Source organism: Canis aureus, chromosome 23, assembly GCF_053574225.1.
Source record: "Canis aureus isolate CA01 chromosome 23, VMU_Caureus_v.1.0, whole genome shotgun sequence".
Lineage (NCBI taxonomy): Eukaryota > Metazoa > Chordata > Mammalia > Carnivora > Canidae > Canis > Canis aureus.
This window is the reverse complement of record NC_135633.1, coordinates 14160431-14181968: the sequence shown is the minus strand read 5'-3', so window position 1 is coordinate 14181968 and position 21538 is coordinate 14160431. Positions and strand designations below refer to the sequence as shown.

At 45.4% G+C, this 21538-nt stretch overlaps 1 long non-coding RNA gene across 1 annotated transcript in view; it reads left to right on the top strand.

Moving 5' to 3' along the window:
• The window catches only part of LOC144294630 (uncharacterized), a 54705-nt gene that overhangs the window by 6156 nt on the left and 27011 nt on the right, over positions 1-21538 (top strand). Inside the window, exon 4 of the long non-coding RNA XR_013361995.1 lies at positions 14518-14569. This is a non-coding gene — a long non-coding RNA (uncharacterized LOC144294630). The remainder of the gene's footprint in view (positions 1-14517; positions 14570-21538) is intronic.

Here is a 21538-nt window from a genome sequence, read left to right as displayed (position 1 = left end):
TCTCAAGATTGCTTAGGGGCTATCAGAACCCAGTTCTGCCGGTTAGTTAAATAAATGCTCTTTGGGAAAACCTATGAATAATTCTAGAACACTTTTAAAATAAACCTAGAAACATTAACTGCATAAATAATGACAAAAGCCAAGACATACACTATAGAATTCTTTATATATAGATTAAGATTCCAGCAGCTTTTATGCATCTCAAAGCTTACTGAAGATATAAGAATATCACACTATAAATTCCTCTGTTTATTTCTAGGAAAAAATATTTGTTTTTCCAGATGAAATACATTTCCTTTTATTAGTTAATGAGAATTATGTCAACATCCCTACAAAGCCCTTGTTCTTGCTCTCTTCTTATCTTTCCTTCCAAGGGGTTGAAAGATTATGCTTTATCTGGATGGTAAAGCATATTGCTCTTTGCTCTTGGGGGCTAACTTGTGGAGCAGAGGAGCATCAGGCATGGGGTCATGTTGGAAGATCTGGAGGACCTAGACCACGCAGGGTGGTGAATGCAGTGAAGGCTCTGTTATTTTTTTTTTAATTTATTTTTTATTGGTGAAGGCTCTGTTATTGACTGTGGCCAAGACAACTCATAACTGGAAAAGACCCATCAGAAATTCTATGGAGCAACAGAATAGAGGATGGGACTGTGTATGTGCACATGGGCGTGCATGAGCATGCATGTGTACCTATTTTACTGAGGATGGCCCTTACACCAGTGGTCACCTGACTAGTAAAATCTAGCAATATCCTGAGAATCATTCAGCTGTAGTGAAACCCTCCAAAAGTAGAAAACAATGTTGATGAGACCCTGATTCCCAGCGGATAAGACCAGAGCTGTCTACTGCACAAGATGAGAGTTTTTGAAACCACAAGTCACATGATTTTAGGGGATTGTGAAATTGATTTAGAGCATCCTGACCCAAGTTTTTAAAAAAGTAAGATAAAATGGAATAGAAAAATCAGCATGCATCCCATGTTGTAAAGGTAAGGTTTTATTTTTGTTTTTAAATGAAACTTTTGGGGTCTGTGTGTGTGTGTGTGTCCCTGATTGTGATCAACAATGTATTTCTTACTGTGGGTTCTGGGTCAAAACAATTAGAAACCTCTGGTCCAGAACCTACAGAGCCTACATTTATTCTCTGGGGACAGGGGCAGCATGACACTGAAAAACCCAAAGTGGGTAATAGCAAAAAATGGGTGAGAACTGGACATTGTTGAGAAGAGAGCTCCTTCGAAAGCTAACGTCAGTGGTGGGATCACTGACTTATTGAGTGAACCAGGGCCTCCCAAGTGTGCAGACAAGAGGTTTCAATGAGTGCGCACTGGCATGGCTGAGCAGAGTTTGTTAGTCAATAAATGCTTAAATTGGTACACCCTGTCAGTAGCAATTTGTATTAAATCCCTCTCCTTGATCTTGGATCAATTTCTTCCTGCATAATAAACCAGAGGGCTAATCTGAGAGACAAACTGAAGGTCAAACCAAGGGAGAGCCACCGAGCAGAAGGGCCTGACGTGAGGTGAGGTGAACGTGGTGTGCACAGGCCCGACGGTGAGGCGGGAAGCCCGACAACTGGTCAGGTGCACGGATTCCCCACGAGGACCTGATGGTGTGGAAGATGATTTTTAGGTGATCCTGATGCTCAGTGTGAGGGCAAATCTGAGACATGAAAGTACCCAGGGATCAAACATCGTTTCCTTTGCTACAGGACTTTTGGGCTGTGTTATTTTATTTTAGGATCACATTACTTTCGAATCTTTCATTAAAAACCACTTCGAAAAAAAAAAAAAAAAAACCACTTCGAGTTCTTTTCCTGAACCAGTGGTATGCGAGTGACAAATAAGTAAATGGAGATTGCTAAGACTGTAGCTTGTTTTATTTTCTTTTAGGTCTCATCCTCTTGTTTATACTACTCTGTGGCAAGTTTATACACTGTAGCTTTTTTTTTTTTTTTTTTTTTCCTATCCATAGAAGTTTTAGAGAGCATCCACCAAGCCCGGTGAGGAGTGCACTTAGGATCCACAGATACTTATTTATTTATTTTTTCCCCCACAGATAGTTTAAACTGTCATAACACTTTTTATTAAATCATTACCTTCTATCTTTTTAATTTTACTGCAGTCATGATTTTTTTTTTTTTTTTTTTTACCTCTGAAGATGATTGCAGCCATAGAACCAGAATCATCACAATATTGAGTAGTTTTTTTTTCCCTTCTATTTTCAACACATTAGCTGTGCCTGGCATGCTGCAAATATCATCTTGTCATCCAGACTGAAAGTGTCATTCTGGGTATGTACGATGTCCCCACCATTAAATTGCTGATATAAAAGGATTCTTTTTAGGCTATGTCAGTGATAGAGGGCCAAACATGCACTGATTTGAACATTTATCTTTTTCTCCTTTGTTCACAGGATGATTATAAGGACGAAAGATCTTCATTAGGAGAATAGCATATTTTATTTAGCCTAACTCTGTTTAATAAATAGGACCACATTTAAGGCAAGTTATAACATAGAACAAGGTTTGGGATTTTTTTTTTTAATGTAAACATAAATCCTTCCTAAAAAATTACCAACCTTTGTCAAGATGTTAATTCCCTTCGGTCACTAGTTACGCTCTTTCATTTATTTCATTGTTTATTTCTCTGTTCATTTATTTAGGACTTGCCAAGACAAACCAGTTGGTAAAGATTTTCCCTTTGGCCCATTGCAGCCTCTAACAAACGGGGGCTGTCACTGCATGTGCCAGTTTTTTTGCATCGAGGTCACTTGTCCTTGTGCATGTTTAGCTCAGGTGGCCTCGGAGACTCATATTTTCCCCCTTCTATACCACACTGCTCATTTTTTAAAGGATCCCTGCTCATCTTGCTTGATGAACACTTAAAACCTATAGGAAAAACATAAAAGCAAATTTCCTTTTATTTCCTTTATAAAAAAAATCCAGATTTTTTTTCATAATCCTAAGTGCTATTTTTCCATTTTGTAAACATTCAAATATATATTTCCATAAAAGATAGAAACTATCTAAGAAAAAAAAAAAGCTGTATACCTGTCCTATCTCTTCATGAACCTGCCTCCTTTCCCCAAAGGGGCCAACAGAAATTTTCTCAAAGGGTGGTTTGGTTTGCATTTGGAGACAGCAGAAGCGAACTTTAAAGATAACACGGTTTACATGTGTGCTGGGATTCCTAATCACCTCTTCCTTGGCTGGCTTGAAAAATTAAACACGCCGTGTCCTCTGTACAACCAGATGTGCATGGCTCCTCATTGCTTTGAACAGTTCCAGAACCTTAGTAATTTGAGTTTATCTCAAAAATTACTGAACGGCATGGCAAGAAATTAAACTAAAAATTACGTTCATCCATCACCTTTTATGAGCCATGGAAAACTACATGGGGAATAAATCTTTGCAAGCAAGACAGTCTCTGTTATAAGTGGTTCTTCTCACTTCAAATGCATTAATATTCAAAACCATAACCTGTCGCGTGCTCAGCTTTGTGTGAGAAGGGGAACAAATCAATCCCCTCCTTCTGTTTACTGTGTTGATTAGCACTGTTCTCTGGGTGCCTGGGGTTCGGGAAGCAGCTGGCTGTCTCCCTTAAAGGGGTAGGCACCCGGGAAGCCCGGGCCGGAGGGCCAGCCGCCCACTGCGGCCACGGCCCAGGATCCTAAGGCTTCCAAGAGGGTTCCCCAGCCTCCCTGCCTGGCCGAGGGCACCAGGGCTCAGAGAGCCCCTGAAACTCTGGCAGGCTGACAGCACGGCTAGTGGGTGCCAGGGGCTCTGGATCCAGCCCAGTCTGACTCAGGACACTTCTGGATTCCTCCAAGGTGCTCCTCAAAAAGCAATCAAAGGCCACAAGGAGCTGATGCCTCCAGCAGCTGGAGCCTTCCAGGTGTCTCCAGAGTGGAGAACAGAGAGCCCTGCCTGTTGCCAGGGGCTAGAGACGCCCCCTCACCCCACTTACTTCCAGGGGTCCTGGAAGTCCCAGCAAACTGTTCACGCCCTGTGTCACAGCCTGGCCTGGGAGCTGGAGGGGCCTCGAGTACCTTGGGCCCTGGGTCCCTGCTCTGCCCTCAGGGGAAGTGCTCATCGCTCCTTTTTTTTTTTTTTAAAGATTTATTTATTTATTTATTTATTTATTTATTTATGATAGACAGAGAGAGAGAGAGAGAGAGGCAGAGACACAGGAGGAGGGAGAAGCAGGCTCCATGCCTGGAGCCCGACGTGGGACTCAATCCCGGGACTCCAGGATCGTGCCCTGGGCCAAAGGCAGGCGCTAAACTGCTGAGCCACCCAGGGATCCCCCCTCCCTTTTTTTAAAGATTTATTTATTTATTTATTCATGATAGAGAGAGAGAGAGAGAGAGAGAGGCAGAGACACAGGAGGAGGGAGAAGCAGGCCCCTGCAGGGAGCCCAAGGCGGGACTCGATCCTGGGACCCCAAGGTCACGCCCTGGGCCAAAGGTAGGCGCTCAACCCACTGAGCCCCCCAGGGATCCCCGGAAGCGCTCATTTCAACTTGACCTGGAGCAGTGCGTGCCTGCCTAGGTGGCATCGTTTCTGCCTCGGTGCCTGGCATTGGTCCCCCCTCCCCAACCTCTAGGTGGTTGTCAAAGTCAGAATAAATGCCTTCGTAGCGGAAGCCCGCTCTCTCCACCTCTCTCCACCGTTTGCAGAGTCACCTCGCAGTGTCCCCAGTTGGTGATTGTCTGCGTGGCCAAAGGTGCCGATTAGTGCACATGGGGAGAAACCAGAAGGCAGCCCTCCTCGGCGGTTGTCCCCTGTCCCGAGTTCAAGTCTGTTTCCACGGCAGCCACAGATGGTGTCGCAGAGAACAGTCTCAAACCTTCCCCGCAATCAAGCAATCAGGGGGCTCTTTTTTTTTTTTTTTTTTTTTTTTAAGAGGCCCTCTTTGTAAACAACCTAAAGGGTAGCTGGGATCCTGGCCCCTTAGGGAGAGCCTCGGATGCCTGGTCACCCACTGCCCCCCACAGGACAGCGGGGCCCCCATCATGCGATGCCTTGGGACAGCTCCTGTAGGAAGTGTCCTCTTGGGAATGACAGTCCTCTGTCTGTCCACGGCCGGCATCCCCATTGGGCTCGCAGTGCCCACTCTCCAGACTCCCTCACGTCCCCTAGCTCCTCAGCCCCGGTGCATCCAGTGCACCCGCCTTGCCAATCAGTCTCCCTGCCTCTGCCCACCAGCAGCTCAGCCTTCCCAGAGAAAAAGCACACAATCACACCCCATGGTGCCAGAGATGGGGCATCTCGAGCTACATTCCCCATCACAGTCCCACCCCTCCCGGACCGGCCTGCAGCTCTTCCACTGGCCCTGGGGTCAGTGATCATTCCTCTCCTCCCTCCCTAACTCCAGTTCTTGCAGGAGGCTTCCAAATGAATGATTCGGAGGTCCTGAAGGTAGGGGCCAGGATTTTTTTACATTTGTGGGACTAATATGTCGAATACATGACACAAATAAGCAAACGGGATAAAACTGTTGAACCTGGGGGAGCCTGGCACAGTCGGTTAAGTGGCTGACTCTTGGTTTCAGCTCAGGTCACGGTCTCAAGGTCCTCAGATCGATCCCCGTGTCGGGCTCCACACTCAGCAAAGAGTCTGCTTGGGACCCTCTCTCTCCCTCTGCTCCTCCCAGTCATGCTTTTTCTCTCTCTCCCCCACATCAATCAATCAATCCATCCTTTAAAAAACTACTTAACCTGGGTCCCCACAAACCAAGTCCTCTGTCCTGAGAATCGTAATCATGGAGAAGGGAGGGAGACAAAGTTAAATTGGACGCTAACCGATTTTTTGAAGCCCCACGATCAGCACAGCCACATGTATTCTCTCATGTAATGCTCGCCCAAGTCTGCAAAGTAAATAACATGATTTCCACTTTTCAGGTACAGAAAATTAAGTGGTCCAGGTTCACCTAATTCTGCAGCTTGAGTGCTTTTCTGTGCATTGGCTCCCTGGCTTCCCATCTGCCCTTCTACCTCGCACCTTTATCTCTTTCAAATTCTCTAACAACCTGGGGAGCTTAGGAAACCAGTGGCGTCAGTGGAAGCTCCTTGGGAGAAGGCACCATTCGAGCTGGTCTCTGCAGATGGCGAGATGAAGAGATGCCCCAGACTTTCACACTCTCTGATGACACTTTGCAGAGAAGGCAAGAGGGGGCTGAGCCGCGCATTAGTTTGGATGTATCTGATTTTGATTGCAAGTGACAGATACCCAACTTCAAACAGAGAAAGGAAATTGCGTGTCAAGTACCTAGGGAACCTGAGGCACATTTGTGGGATGTTTGGATATGGAGCTCCGACAATGTCATTAGCAGGTGGCCCTTCTCTGTCTAGGTTTTCCTCCCCTCCCCATCCATATTGGCTTTATCATCAGGCAAGTTATCTCTACCTGGTGGCCACGTCTACAGCTCTAGGCTACACTGTCCTCTGGATTCTTGCTGCGTTGCACCCCCATCCCCCAACCTCTGGTCTCTGAGCTGCTTCAGATCACAGTCCATACCTTCATCTATATTCCCAGGGCCGGGCCCAATGATCAATCACTAAATAGATGGATGAATACCATCCGCTGGTCCTCTTCAAGTCCGGACTGGTCAAGTTCACTGCTGGGGGTAAGGGGAGGCAGTAAGGACAGATCCGAGAGGAAGTTTCTCTTTGTGTACCTTTCCGCTTAGTTTTTAATTCTCGCACTGTTTGCTTTTGTTCTCCAGTGATTTTTGACAGAGCTCTTCTTTAACCTCCAATCAAGAGTTGGCAGGAGTGGGGCTGGGGTTAGGTAGGGATGGGCCGATGGAGAGGCACTGCTAATGTTGCAGCAGTTTTTAGAGGAGAAGCAAATGTTCTAAAATTAGATTGCGGCGATGATTGCACAACTCTGTGGATCGACTAAAGAGCAGTGAATTGTATGCTTCAAATGGGCAAATTGTAGGGTATGTGAATTATGTCTCAATACTGTGGTTTCAAGAAAATGATTTTGAGGGATAAAAAATCCAGAAAAGGGTAATATTACAACATAGAATAAACAGAAAGGCCCCTGAGTATTACCTTCCCCCACATTTACTCTCACTATAGCTACTATGTTATTAATAAGACTACCTATGGTTAGCAGACAGAGCTATAATTATGTAAAGGAAAGAGAAGTCAAGGACTTGTGTCTCTTTTCTACATGGTGATCTCAGTGCCTAGAACAGTACCTGGTATATAGCAGGTGTGCCAAGTTGCAGAACATGGGCACAAATTCTTTGTAGCTCTGCTCATCAAAAGGTGGAGTCTACTTCTCCTCCCCTGAGTTTGGCCACATGGCTTGAGTTGGTCAAAGGGACGTTAGTGTACGTGATGTAAGTACACCTTTAAAAGTACTAGAGCAGGGGCACCTGGCTGGCTCAGTGGGTTAAGAGGCTGTCTTCAGCTCGGGTCATGATCCCGGGGTCCTGGGATGGAGCCTCATGTTTGGCTCCGCTTCTCCCTCTCCCTCACAACACCCCTCCCCACCCCCACTCCCCGCCATGCTCTCTCTCTTAAATAAATAAATGAAATCTTTAAAGGAAAAAGTACTAGAGCAATAAGGGTGCCCCAAGACACAGCCTGGAGATGTGGGGTGATGTGGTGCTAAGACCATCTGGACGGTATACACATCTGAACCCACTTAAAGCCTCCTTTAAACTTTTTAAGATTTGGTGGCAGGTGTGGAATCCACACTCTTGCTGCCACTCAAGACAAGCCTCGTATGTAAGTTCTCCCACCTGTTTAACCTGCTGATCACCAGTCTGGAGTGGCCCATCTCTTTCTTTGGTCTCTTTGGGTCCTCTGTGTCTGGAAGGTGGCAGTGCAGGGGGGAGGGTGTCAGCTTATACTTGGGAAGCTCCCCAAGAGCTTAGAAGCACCGAGTGGAGGACTCTGAATCTGACATGGGCGGCCTGACAACGTTCTCCATTCCATTAGAAAGATGAGAATGAGGTTGTTCAACACATGCTCCCAGGCGACAGGAATTAAGCTGCTGGACTTGCCATTGCTTTTCCTAAGAATTGAGAGTTGAGATTTTTGAGAGTTGACATTAAGCGGTAGGACTTGGGATGGCACCAGATTGTTCTAGAACACATTGCACTACAAGCATTTCTGGAGAAGCCTCGGGGAAGAGGACAGGAGAAGAGCAGATACATGTACTTCATACGTGGCCATTTAAATGCGCTGACACACCATGTACCATGCTATAGCTGGCGAGTCAAGGCCACTTTTTCTAATTGTCCCAGACCACAATGAAGTGTTCAAACCTGACGTTCTCACATTCATTTTCCTGACCCCTGTGCCACAGCTTTTTGGTTGCTTCTTGTCTCTTAAATGAACCATTTGGACTCCCTCTGGGTCGTAGGACTCAGCTTTCCACTAAGAACTTGAAACTATTCTTTCTTTGGATTTTGGTGTCCCCCTCCAAAAAAACCTCATAAAAAGGAGGAGGATGACCAACTCATTCCAATTTTCTCAGTTTTAAAATGAGAAGTCTTGATTCCCAGAAAACCCTTCAGTGCTGGGCAGACCGTCCTAGTTGGTCCTCCTACGTGGGCAATCTCCAGAAAACCCAGATGGCTCAGCTAATCGCCCATGCCCACATGTAGCTGGGGAAGCCTACAGTGATGCCCATCTCATCTGTAAGATGAGAGATAACAATAGCGTATGTCACGTCTGGTGGCTGGGAGAAGCAAGATGGAACATGCAGAGTGCTTACTGCTATATAGTAAGTTGCCAGTAAATATTTATCATCGTCATTGTTGTTATTCTTAATATTATTATTTAGCAATCTACTTGAGAAAAGCTAAATTAGCATAATCCTGCAGGAGAATTTAGGAAGTGAAAACTAAAGCTACACAAATAAAATGAATAAGCTACACAAATAAAATGAATAAGATGAGAACTTTGGGGCCATGGGGGTGCCTCACCTTTACAGCAATAACCAAATTAATAGTATCTGACCTGAATGAAATTATTCACATAGCTTTTGGAAAAAGTGCCTGTCTCATATTTAAGATCTTCTGGGGAGTGCTCAAGAAAGAGGGTTGATGACACCCCAAGACAATTGCATGCAGTAAACTACCAGAGTAAATTTAGGAAAAATGTACCACATATATTTTGCCTTTGGCAGCTAGCAACTATTGAGCACCAACTGATTCAGAATCCCTGAGAGCAGATCCCAGAGGGCCACATTTTCAACACATTGCCCAAGTGATTCTTATGCACCCTGAAGCCTGAGAAGCCCACACTAGGACTTCGGCTCCTAGCAGGTGGGAATTGTACCTTATTCACGCCTTTATCTCCACCCCCAGCCCCTATACACGACCTGTGCTCCCAAATCTGTCCCTATTTATCAATCTGCCTTTTTGTTTTTGATGTCAAGGATTTGGTTTGCCCAGAGAGTGTTTCTCCAGAATGAGACACCAACACATGTTCTAGTCACTGAAACGTTTATTTAAGCTAGTTTTTCACCCTGGTGGTAATGATCAGGGCTGAAAATGCTCTGAAAATCAACACATTTCATGAGGAGAGGAACCAATGAAGTCTGTGCAGGCAAGAGGCTTCGACTAGACCGAAAGAGCACTTTAAAAATAATTGCCTGGCCTGCCATGGAAGGTACACTCTCCTTTCCAATTAATGCCATCTGGTTATCCACTGCGAGACAAAGCCCCTCCTCAGGAATGCCGGGCGCTGGAAGGAGGACAAGTAATCTAATTCTCCACGACATTTCCATCTCCATTTTAATATGGAAAATCTCGATGAAATGGATTCTACAAGAACAGATTTTCATTATTGAAAAGCCGTCAGAATAAATTAGCATGAAGAGGAAGCAGGAAAACACTAGATTGGATTATTCAGAGCAATTTGATTATCCGCCCATTGTCAAAGTTGTTTCATATGCATTTAGTAGGTGTTTAGAGACCCTAAGTATTGCTCTTTCTGCTAGTGAAAAAGTTAAGTTACCAGTCTTGTCTGGGTGGTTTATTTGAATGCTTTGCCTGCTATATCCAGGTCATTCGGTTATTTTGCCTCTTGGGTGGGTACTGATAGAGCAGTGGTTAGAAGAGGGATTTACCCTTTGAAAGTCCTGCACAGCCTCAGAGTGATCATACGTGAGCACACACGTGGCAGGACTCCACCTGGAGAATTTTGTCAAAGGAGAGAAGAGAGCAAAATGGATACAGGTAGGCAGATTTGGGGGTTGTAGGCAAGACCCGAGCTGCTCCTTTTGTGGGTGAGCCGTGGGGATGGCCTCAGAGACTGCTGGGGTCCTGGGAAGACAGCTAGGGGAAGGGGAGATTGCTCGCAGGCTAATGTCAGTGTGGCCAGGGCTCACAGATAAGCACGGGGCTCCCAGGCCTGTCCCCAAAGGCCACACAGGCAAGGTCTCCCTTCCCTTTCTCCCCTTCTGCACTAACTTCCATGCCTCCCTCAAGCTGCCTGTGTCAGATTCAGTCATCCACTTGGTGTTTCTAAGTTCCTGGGAGCTTCCCAAGTGTAATCTGAGGTGCCCCCGGCCCTCCCCTCCCAGCTGCTTAAGCAGAGGACCCAGTGACACCAAGGAAACAGGTGGGCCACTCCAGGCCGGTGGGCAGCAGGTTAAACAGGCAGGGAACCTACATGCAGGACTTGTGTTGAATGGCAGCAAGGCGTGTGGATTCCACACCTGCCACTAGTTTAAAGGAGGCTGTAAGTGGGTTCAGATGTGTATACCATCCAGCTGGTGTCAGCTATCTCAGGGTTGTGTCCCTGGGGCAGCCTCTGGGAGTGGGGCACGTCTTCTCAATGAGATTCTCCTAACACCAGTATTTCTCGAATACCGGCTACATCCCGGGCTGGGCATTAGTCCCCCACAGAGTCATTATCTACGTGTAAGTGGGTATTAGAGAATATACGCGTGGATGGGAAAAGCAGCCAAGCCTTTCCTCTTTGGTTTATGACTGTTTCTGTGTCTAGATTCCTGGCTCAAGCTCAGGGACCATGTCCTGTCCATCCAGCAACTACCTCGGTGCTTGGTACTTGGCGGACACATAGTAAACAGGCAGCAAGTGAGTGAGCAAGTGGACAGTGGCCCCATGGCATTGGGTTACTGCTCCCATTTTACAGCTGAGGAAACGGAAACTCAGAGGTTAAAGGATGTGCTTGTGGTTCGCAGAGCTAAGGTGGGGACTACAGGGCCTCGCCCTACCTTTGTCTTTGGGCTGAATCCCATGATGGGTGGGACTGAGGGCCAAGCCTCCATGCCCGGTTCTAGAGCACAAGCCTGTGAGCCCCATCCCCCTCCAGCAGGGGCACTGCTGGGAAATACCCGCTTGCTTACTTTCCCTTACCAAGGAGACTCGATTTAACCCCATCCCTAACTGGTGGCTTTTATCAAATGGCAGTCGAAGTGGTGCCTCCTCATTGTCCACTGGTAGCGCCTCTCTCCTGAGGTTCTTCTGGTCTGAAGGCTTCGCTGGCGCCAGGCTGAACATGTCTCACCCCTGCTGCTGCTGCTTCCCCCTGTGGGACCCACAGCTCCAGGCACCTGGGCCCCAGCCCCTACTGTGTGGCCCTGGGGGCCTCTGCTCTGGTCTCTGAAGGGCTGGAGCTCCCACGGTCTCTGGCATGGGTTTTCTGGCTGCCTGAGACTGTGTTCAGAGCCCCATGATGGGTGTCTAAAGTGAGGGATGGGGGTGGGGTGGGACACTATGCTAGAGAAGCTCCGAGGCCCATAGCATGAAGAATTTTACGTATCCTGTTAAGTTTCTCTACTGTTTCCCAAGGCAATGAACTCACTGGATATCAGCCCCAAATTTTCTAACTCACTGTTTACTGGACGGAGGTAAAGTTTCTTCTCCAAACTGGGTCATGCTATATGACTACTCATCAATCACAATACCTTTTCCTCCCTGGAGCCCAGACACAGACTTGAATTTCTCCTCAATACAGTCTTCTAGGCGGTTACCACCAATGCACCGGACAAAATCTATTTGCTACTCTGATTCTAGATTCCCCCGCCATTTCCATAAGGGGAGAAAGTTTCCATCATCCAGGAAAGCACAATCCACCCTCCCTGCTCCCCTCCGTTCCTTGCTCCAGGGTCATGCATCCCACCCCACTCTCACTCCCCCAGTCTCACCCCAAGGGACAGGCCCACACCCATTCTAAGAACAACAGGTCTGTGGCTCTGTCAGCAGCCCCGGGCAGTGGCAAGGCTCTGGGTGGGACACAGGCTTTCCTGCTAAGCTCTCCGAGACTTTCACTAATCAGGGGTCTAATTTTGCTTCCTCCACCGCTATCGAATGGGATTTCCAAAGTTGTCCATAGGCAGCACGAAGTCAGTGGGCACTACCCAGCCCTGAACCAGGGAACAGCTCTTCATCAAATGAAAGCTGGGGGGATCCCTGGGTGGCTCAGCGGTTGAGCACCTGCCTTTGGCCCAGGGTGTGATCCTGGAGACCTGGGATCAAGTCCCGCATCGGGATCCCTGCATGGAGCCTGCTTCTCTCTCTCTCTCTAAAGAATACATAACTAAAATCCTTAAAAAAAAGAAAAAAAAGAAAGCTGGCTCCTGGTAGTTCCTGTTTCCTTTGTTGGGGGAGAGAGAGAGAGAGGGAGAGAGAGAGAGAGGGGAGCCGTGGGCTGGGAGCCTCTTGCTGAGCAGCAGGTGACTGGCAGCTGGGAAAGGCCGTGCGGGGGCCCCATTGCTGCCTCTTTCTCGGGGCTCCGGGGCTGCGGGACCAGGATTCTGTCCCAAATCAGAGCAAATGCAGACTGTTGTCACCCATGAGCCAGGGCCGATGTGCGAGGAATTTCAAAGCGGAGTTTATTCAGTCCCAATTAAATCCCATTTTACAAATTCCGTCCGAGTCCTCAGCAGGAGGAAGCCCATTAAACCTCTTCCCACTAAGCCAGCCTAGGTGGCAGTGCCGGGCCGCGCTGGGAAGGCTGTCAGAGCGGAGTTCTGTGGTTTTCTTAGAAATGGCAGAAGGATTTATGGGGTATAACTAAGCACCAGAAAGACAAGGTTATTTCTAAGCAGGTATCAGAAAATAAAACGACAGGCATGAAATGGGAAAAATAATCTTTGAAGAGAAGCATTCGAGGAACCCAGGGGCTCACAAATCAAAAGAGAAAAGGTGGTTGTTTTTTTTTTTTTTTTTTTTGTCTTTGGCTCTTTAAAGAAGGCCAATTTGCTCCAGTCAGGGATACCCAGTGAACATTATGGGCTTTCTAATGGCTTGTGATTAAAACAATCTTAAAAAGAACATTGCAGATAAAGCTTCCTGGGGTGTCTTTTAGCTGTTGCATGGGCCACCAGAGAATTAGTCCGTTCTTCACTCAACATGCAGCCTAGAACTGGAAGTCAGTAGGATATCCTAATGTTAGCATATCCTCCCTCTAGTCACCTTTTTAACCCACCCAGGTGTCCTGGAAGCCCAGCATCGGGGCACTGGACCAAATTCTTCCTCTTTATTCTGGATATGAAGTCAGCCCTAAATGCACCCCACATTGCTACCCTGCTTTTCTGCCCTTTTAAAGTGGGCTCCCTACTGCATGGCCTCCTTCATCTCCACTGAGGTCTCAGGCAGCGTTAAATCCAAGAAACCAGTTCCTGCCCCACCTCCCCGGGCCTTGCTGGACCTCCTGTGCACCAGACATCTTCAGACTCCAGTCTAGCCACTGGGAACACATCATAAGGGGTGAAGAATGGGGTGGGGTGGGGAAGACCATTACCATCTCACTCCAGCACCTGACCTTTGTCTGTGACACCCCTCTGGGGGTGGGGGCAGGTCACAGAGGCTGAGTAGGGCACAGGGGTGGGGGGCAGAGGGGGGGAGTGTTGACCCTCTACCCTCTCCCTCCCTCCCATCCTCCCCTCCTTTTTGCTTTCCTTCTTTGTACTTACTTTTAAAAGTCTAATTAGGTGAGAGTAAAATAAATGAATTTCGAGGCTTTCCCTGACTTTGCAATTAAAGTTTGCAAATTAAATATTTCAAAGACTGTTCCGTTGCTCTTCCTCCTCCTCCTCTTCTGCCTTCAGAACTTTTCCAGCAAGTTAGACCTCTGACCCCTGGCTGGTGATGGGATCCTTGGACTTGAACCGCAAGGCAGATGCTTTATCTCATCCTTTGATTGCCAACATAACTTTCCGTTGATTTTATAGAAACAGAAGTTTTATTGGAACAGGGAACAAGTTATGGCTTCCCACCGCACTTCAGAAACAACCTCGCTTTGATTAGTCATTCAGCTCCCATAGATTTACTATTGGCAAAAGGACACTTTAATTATAAAGAAAGAAAATAGAAAAACTGTCTTTTCTGCAACGTTTCTTTCTGGAACCAGTGAAACCCCAGGTAGAACTCTGGGAGTTAAATGAGAACAGCACAGCAGTCTTTCATCCTTTTGCAGATTTAAAAGACAAGGGAATTAAAAGTGCACTTATTAGAGGAAAGCTGAACACCTGTTTTCTCCTTTTTTTTTTTTTTTTTTTTTTTGTGCTCAAACAGGAGATCTGGGGTTCCCTCCGCTGGCAGACTTCCCGGAGACCTTCCAGCCCAGGTATGCGGATACAGAAATTCTCAACAGGACTGAGCCAGCAAGATTGAGTCTGAGGGCAAAGCCTAGGATGGTTGGAAGCCAGGAGCTGGCCCAGGTTGAGAAAGGCAGGCCTGCCAAGACGAACAGCAGAAATCAACTACCCAAGGAAAGAATGGAAGTCAAGGAGCTGTCAGAAACCGGGGAAGCGGTAGGCATCAGTAGGCCTATAGGATAAGACTATGCAGTTAAATGCCTGTAAGGGTCCAACTGGTAAGTGAAATGAGGTCAGAGAGTAGGGTGTAAGACAGTAGGGAGTGGTGTCAAACAGGAAGCTAAGTGCCTCTGTCTGAAGAATCCTCAGATCCATTGACTTGTGGCCATGAAAGGAGGCAGGTCCAGTATTACCAGATCTTCTCATTTTTAAAGAAAATTGTACAGTCTTTACTTTTTACTTGAAACATCCCAGTTTAAAACATTGGACAAGTCAACGAACTATGGGGGGGCGGGTATATGACAAAGTCTATGGCCTGTACAAAATCAAATGTCAAGGTAAGATCTAGATGGAGAAATGAGAGAAGGAGGCACAAAGTGGGCACAGATGGGAGTAGCTAGGGACCTGGGAAGAGGTGAGGCCCCCAGAAAGGGCCAGCTTCATGAGAGGCACATAGAACATGGCCTCAGCCTTTCTGCACTGCCACGGGGGCTTCATGCTGCCCGTCTCTCTCTTGGCACCAGTGTGAAGGCTAGGCCGCTACAACAGCCTCAAATCCCTTATGGAATCTGGACCCCTAGACTCTCTGGCACCATCTCCTCCCACTCTCTCCTTCTTTCTCCTATTCCAGCCACAAGGGCCTCTGTGTTCCTTGGATGCCCCAGGGACATCCCTCCCTGTAAGGCCTCTACATGCTCTTCCTTCTGCTTAGAACACTCTTCCCCCAATCTCCACATGGCTGATTCCCCACCTCCTTCCTGTCTTTGCTCAATGTCATCTTCTGACCTCTCTGTGCAAAAGTTCAGCCCATAATTGCACCCGGTTGGCTTCTCAGTTCTTATTTTCTTTTTCCAAATCAATTACCACCTTCCAAATACCACACAATTTACTTATTATTTATTGCGTGTCTCATGCAACTAGAATGTAAGTTCCTCCAAGGTGAAGATTTCTGTTTGTTTTGTTCATTGATGTATTGCTGGAACATAGTTTTTCACATTAGGAGGCACCCAATAAATATTTACGGAAAGCAAGTATGAGTTCATATTTCTTCCTACTGTCACGTAGCTCTGGAGATGTGATTTTGAGGACCTTCTCTTCCCTTTCATATTTCATCCCTCCTCTGTCTTCCCCAGAATTCAATTCAAGTCAGTAAATGTTGGTTGAGCAACCATGCTGCACCAAGCCTCAGACTGAGTTCTAAGAGCACTGGGACAAGAAACAGCGTCTACCCTCGAGGAGCTTATCATCTAAGAGGAGATGCACAGTTAGGAATTTTTTAAAAAAGATTTTATTTATTTGAGAGAGAGTGCATGAGAGAGAGACCACATGAGAGAGAGAGAAAGAGAGAGAGAGAGAGAGAGCACAAATGCTGGGTGGGGAGAGGAAGGGGCAGACGGAGAGGGAGAAGCAGACTCACCACTGAGCAGGGAGCCAGAGGAGAGGTTCCACCCCAGGACCCAGGCCCATGACCTGAGCCGAAGGCAGACGCTTAATGGACTGAGCCACCCAGGTGCCCCTGGTAAGTACTATTACAGGGGATGTCCAAGGTGCTGTGGAGAAACAGAGGAGGGCCACCTGCACTGGCAATTACAGATGCGCAGGGTTTAGTGGAAGAAGAGGAATCAAAGGCATCAAGTGGGGTGGAGTGAGGGAAGGGGTAAGAGCAAGTCAATAGGAAGGATGCTGTGAACTTAATTGCATGGGATATTTAAAATGAAGTTACTTATAGGACATTGGCTGATGCCTCTGTGGAAATATGTTTACACATATTTTGGTGCTTCCTATGACTTTGCAATTAAAGTTTATTAGTTAAATATTTCAAAGACTGTTCTTTGCTCTTCCTTCTCCTACTCTGCCTCGAGAACTTTGCCTGCCAGTTAGACCTCTGACTCCTGGCTGGTGATAGGATCCTTGGACTTGAACTGCAAGGCATGTGCTTTATCTCATACTTTGACTCCCAACCTGATTTTCCATTTATTTTATAGAAACAGAAGTTTTATTGAAACAGGGAAACAACTGATGTGAACAAAGCATTACTTCTATGTTACTTATACTGTGACAGCTTTTTAAAGACAAAATGAACTTTTACATACATACTAAGTATGTTCTCCTTGTACCACAGTTATCAAGGATTCTGACTTCACTGTATCAAAACCCTAAAGGCCTTTTTTTTTCTTCTTGAAGTTGACTTCACTATACAGCAGGTGTTCTCATTCCTTCTCAATGGAATGTGTGAGTTTGCCTTTCTACGGTTTCATGGGTGGTTTTTCCTATATGGTAGGAATGAAAAATTAGACTATCACGTGGAGTGGGGATGCTTCCGGAAGTGGGAGGATCCCTCTGATGTCCAATCTCCCAAACTCCCTGTATAAATGGAAGTGATTATCCCCTTGGCTCCTGGAGCAGAGTGAAGCATGCTCCCTTGCAAGAGGTATTTCAAATGTTCTAAATGTGACTTGAACCAGTGTAAGAATAGTACTTCTCAGGAACAACTTGAACTCCTAAGTTGGCATCTTTAAAAAGCCTCCTGTTACCAATTCAGACTTATGCTGAGTACAGCCTTTTAACCCAAAACCTTAAATACAGATCTGGAAATGAATTCATGTTTTTCACCCATAATAAGCAAATATTTACCAGGATTCTCATTATACAGGCATGCATCCTACCAGGTGCTAGATATACAGAATGAATGAGATAAAGCCCTTCATTTATAAATCAAGTAGCTACAGATTCACATATAATGTATATTTCTATATACACGGTATATACATATGTACTATATCTAAAATCAAAACAGTTGCATTATAAATACAAAGAAAATCATGCAGATGTAGATGAATGTACAAAGCTTAAAAACAAGCTTTTACATTATTTTCTAAATAAAACAGGAAATTCATTATGTATACACAGAACTTCTGAGAAAATATCTGAGGCGAACCATATTTTTGTAAATATGGGGTACATATGAAGAATTTTTAACCCCACGTTCTACAGAAGACATATGAAAGCAGGACATAGAAAGTAAATATAAGCAAAAAAGGGCTTCAAAGTAATGGGGGAAAACTCACTCTAGTTATAATTAACACAGAAATTATTATTTTTCCTCCTCAATCCAATACTGATCCAGCAAGCAGTGGATTGACTGTGTGGTACCAGGGTGTGGCTGGCGTCCTTGAAAGTGAGTAGAATCAGCATGGGGTCACTGAACAGGACAGAGGCAGGAGTGACAAAGAAGGGGGTTCTGGACCCACACCAGAAAATATCAGGTTTCTCAGATTCTACGACCCCTTCAATTATAAAATACCATCAATTTACAAACAGCTCAGGGAAAGCAGACACCACATTAAGAAACACAAATGTTTACATTTCTACTCCTCTTTATCTGTATAATTATGTACTACTTCCCTTTTCTCGTAGCATAATCAGATCTTGAGTATAAGCTATTTTCAAACATCGAGTTCACATTTTTTTCTGTTTTTTTTTGGGGGGGGTGGTCAATAGCAGCGATGCTTTCCATCACGTGATATATCAATTTTTCACGAATTGTGCTTTTGACTTCTCTGGCACCTTTTGTACCTTCAGGATCGGCGATATGATTTTAAGTCATATATAAAAAAAGAAAACTCCATCTGCATTTCCTCTTTGGCTGCCGTAGTCTTTTCTTTTTTTCCTACTGAAGTACCAAAAATTAAACTGGTATTGTTGAGTAGAGAGACTTAAACCACGTGCACCAAAGGACTTTTTCGGGTACCCAAGATGTACAGCTTAAATAAGCTCCCTCATGACTAAGCAGTAACTGAAAAACTCCTGGGTGTGCATATGGGATACCCACCAAAAGTTGCTTAAATGCGCTTTATTTGTTATTCAGGACAAAGTACATCTTGACATCTGACTTCCATAAGCCACTCTACTGTGCTCTTCCTTCTAAAGCAGAAGGAAACTGTTTCGCACCTACTGTGTGCCAGGCCTTGGGCTGATCAGCTCTAACCACCAACTTCATTTCTTCTTTGCACTGCTGCTTAAAGGTATCCTTATTACTCTCTCTGCAGCTGGAGAAATGCAGCATTGAGCAGTTATATAATTTCTTTGAAGTCACATAGACGGTAAGAGTTTAAACACAGAGATTTCACTGATTCTGAAGTCCGTGAGGACAAAGAAGTCTTCAGCTGCAGTTTATTCCCTCTGCAAAGAGGGAATCAAATGAAGAATCAGTCCTAGGAACTCTCCAAGTACCTGCCATGCCATTGGCCACCATTCCATACCCTGCTGCCTGATTTACCCTAAAGTGTCTTGGTCGGTTCACCCTGCCTGGTGCCCTGACACAGGAACCATCTGACCCAATGCCTTGGGTCATTGTCTCTGGCCTCAGGGGTGGATTTTCCATTCATGAAGGCCCTTGAAGTCTTTCCTGACTGCCCCCTCTCCCAATCATTCATTACATTTTCCTTCTTTATAACCAAATACATTTTTGATCCACTCTTACGGCATTTATATTCTAGCTTGCATTAGAGAAGCCTCTTATTTTCTGCCCATAGTGTGGCCATGAGAGAGCCGTGCACATGGCTTTGTAGACCCTTCAGAGAGGGTCTGTCCGAAGTATCAGCAGCGGAAGGAAGTCAAGTCTTTCTTCCTAGACACAACATTCAAGTCACATGAGCGACTGGATGTCTAGTCCGCTCATAACTCCTCCTTCCAGAACTTCGGTGGCTTGTTCGTGGGTGTACTTCCGGCCTACCGCTACCAGTTAATACCCAAAAGAACTATGGGCCATTCAAAAGAATTTTGAGGATATCCTTCTGTGTAACAAAAAACATTACAAGATAGCTTCCACGGATGTACTCTAATTTATATGTGTAACTTATACTTGTAATTTATATTTTGTAACACCAAGCTGGTGCTTTACCCTGCCTCTCTGAACTTCTTGGTTCTAGAATTACATGAAGGCAAAGGAAAATGATCTTTTCTAGCTAAATTTGCACTAATCAAAAGAGAAGCAGTGTTAAGCCTCAAACCAAAATAGAAAGCAAAAAATGACTCCAGACCTTAGATAAGGAAATGCTTGTGTTAGAGATGGCTTCTAGCCAAATGAATTAAAGGGAGCAGAGGCCGGCTTGAAAGCTTCTGTCAGGTGGGTTGGCTTAGCTAGCATGAAATCTTCTTAAAATCCCAGCCCTTCCCACATTTCTACTCAAGCATTTAAGCCTGTGCCCTTCAAGGTGACAAAACATCAAAGCTATGTCTTTGCTGTTTACTATCCTTTTTCTGTGTATAGTGACCCATGTTTTATCACTTCCATAAACCACTATTCAGTCCTGATGCTCCAATATGTCAAAGCCAAGTTTATCATCAAAAAAATCATACAACTACCATCGATACCAAGACCCATGTTAGTAGCTATTTCTTGGGAAGTGTTCAGGTCAAAAGAATGGATACGATAGGTCACCTCAAAGCCTAGGAACATGTCCGAATGCATGGAAGTCAACAGTAAAGAAGAAGCCTGTTTAAATTAAATACCTACGTGAGCAGATTTATTTTGACACAATACTACCCTGCCCCATACCCACCTAGCTTTTGTTGTTCTGTTCTAGTTAAGGGAATTAGCCTTTTCTGGAAAGCACTTAGAAAATGTGAATGCCCCCTTCTGGTTCATGGCCCTAGCCCTTCTCACATTCTCAATTTTCTGGCAAGTCTTACTCAGGAGATCTCACTGCACTATCGTCCCCTAAACAAGTTTTATTTTAGGAAATACAGTTTTACAACAAAAATATAGTCAGGATATGGACTCTGACAGTCTCTGCCAAGCATAGTCATCTCATTAAGCCTCAACAGTGCTGGAGAATGTGGCACTCTGAAATTTCCATTTAAAATTAAAATTCCAAAAATATTTCAGGTAAGAGTAGGTGGCTTTTTGTTTTGTGCAATAGCTCCTTATGAAAAACTATTTATGGGTGGACCATTTTGCCATGGGCCAAACATGGGCCTGTTGGCCATATTTTACTTAAGTAGATTTTGTTTCTTTCTCTCATCAGCAAACTTTGCTCTTCTGGAATGCTATATGATATTCAGAATAATTTACATCAGAGAAATATGTCTTGTTTGAAGAACCTTGAGTAACTTCTCATTTCAAAATATGTCAATGTGTCTCTTCCTAAAAACTCAAAGGAATCTGGCCCCAGTTCTATGCAGAGCCTACAGAGGAGGTTGCAGCTTTAAATATTCATTTATTCAGTCAGTTATTTAGTCAGTAAATATTTATGGAGCACCTACTTTGTGCCAGATTCTGTTCACGATGCTCCAGGTAACAGGTGCACAAAGATAAGAAAAGGTCTATGACCTCTTGGATCTTACACTTTGGTGGAAAGGAAGAGAAATTAAATAAAGGAAAGCATCTCAGAGAATCATAAAGTCTCTGAAAGAAACAAAGCCGGTAAGCAGAAAGAGGGTGACTTGTGGAGGCAGGAGGAGAGAGGTCTCTCTGAGGAGGTGATACTAGAACTGAAGCCTGAATGAACTGAACAAACAAGATTTGAGGAAGGGGAGAGGGTTGTAGACAGAAGGAACAGCAGGTGCAAAAACCCTGAGATGGGAACAAGCGTGGGACTTTCCAGGCACAGAAAGAGCCTGCGTGCTTGTAGATGGAACAGGGTGGGGGAGTACCTAGGTAGGAAGTTAGAGAGGTGGTCGGACCAGGTGGGGTCCTGAAGGCTAGGGTGAGATCTTGCATTATATTCCAAGGACAATGGGATGCCGTTGGATGGCTGCTTCAGAGGAGTGATATT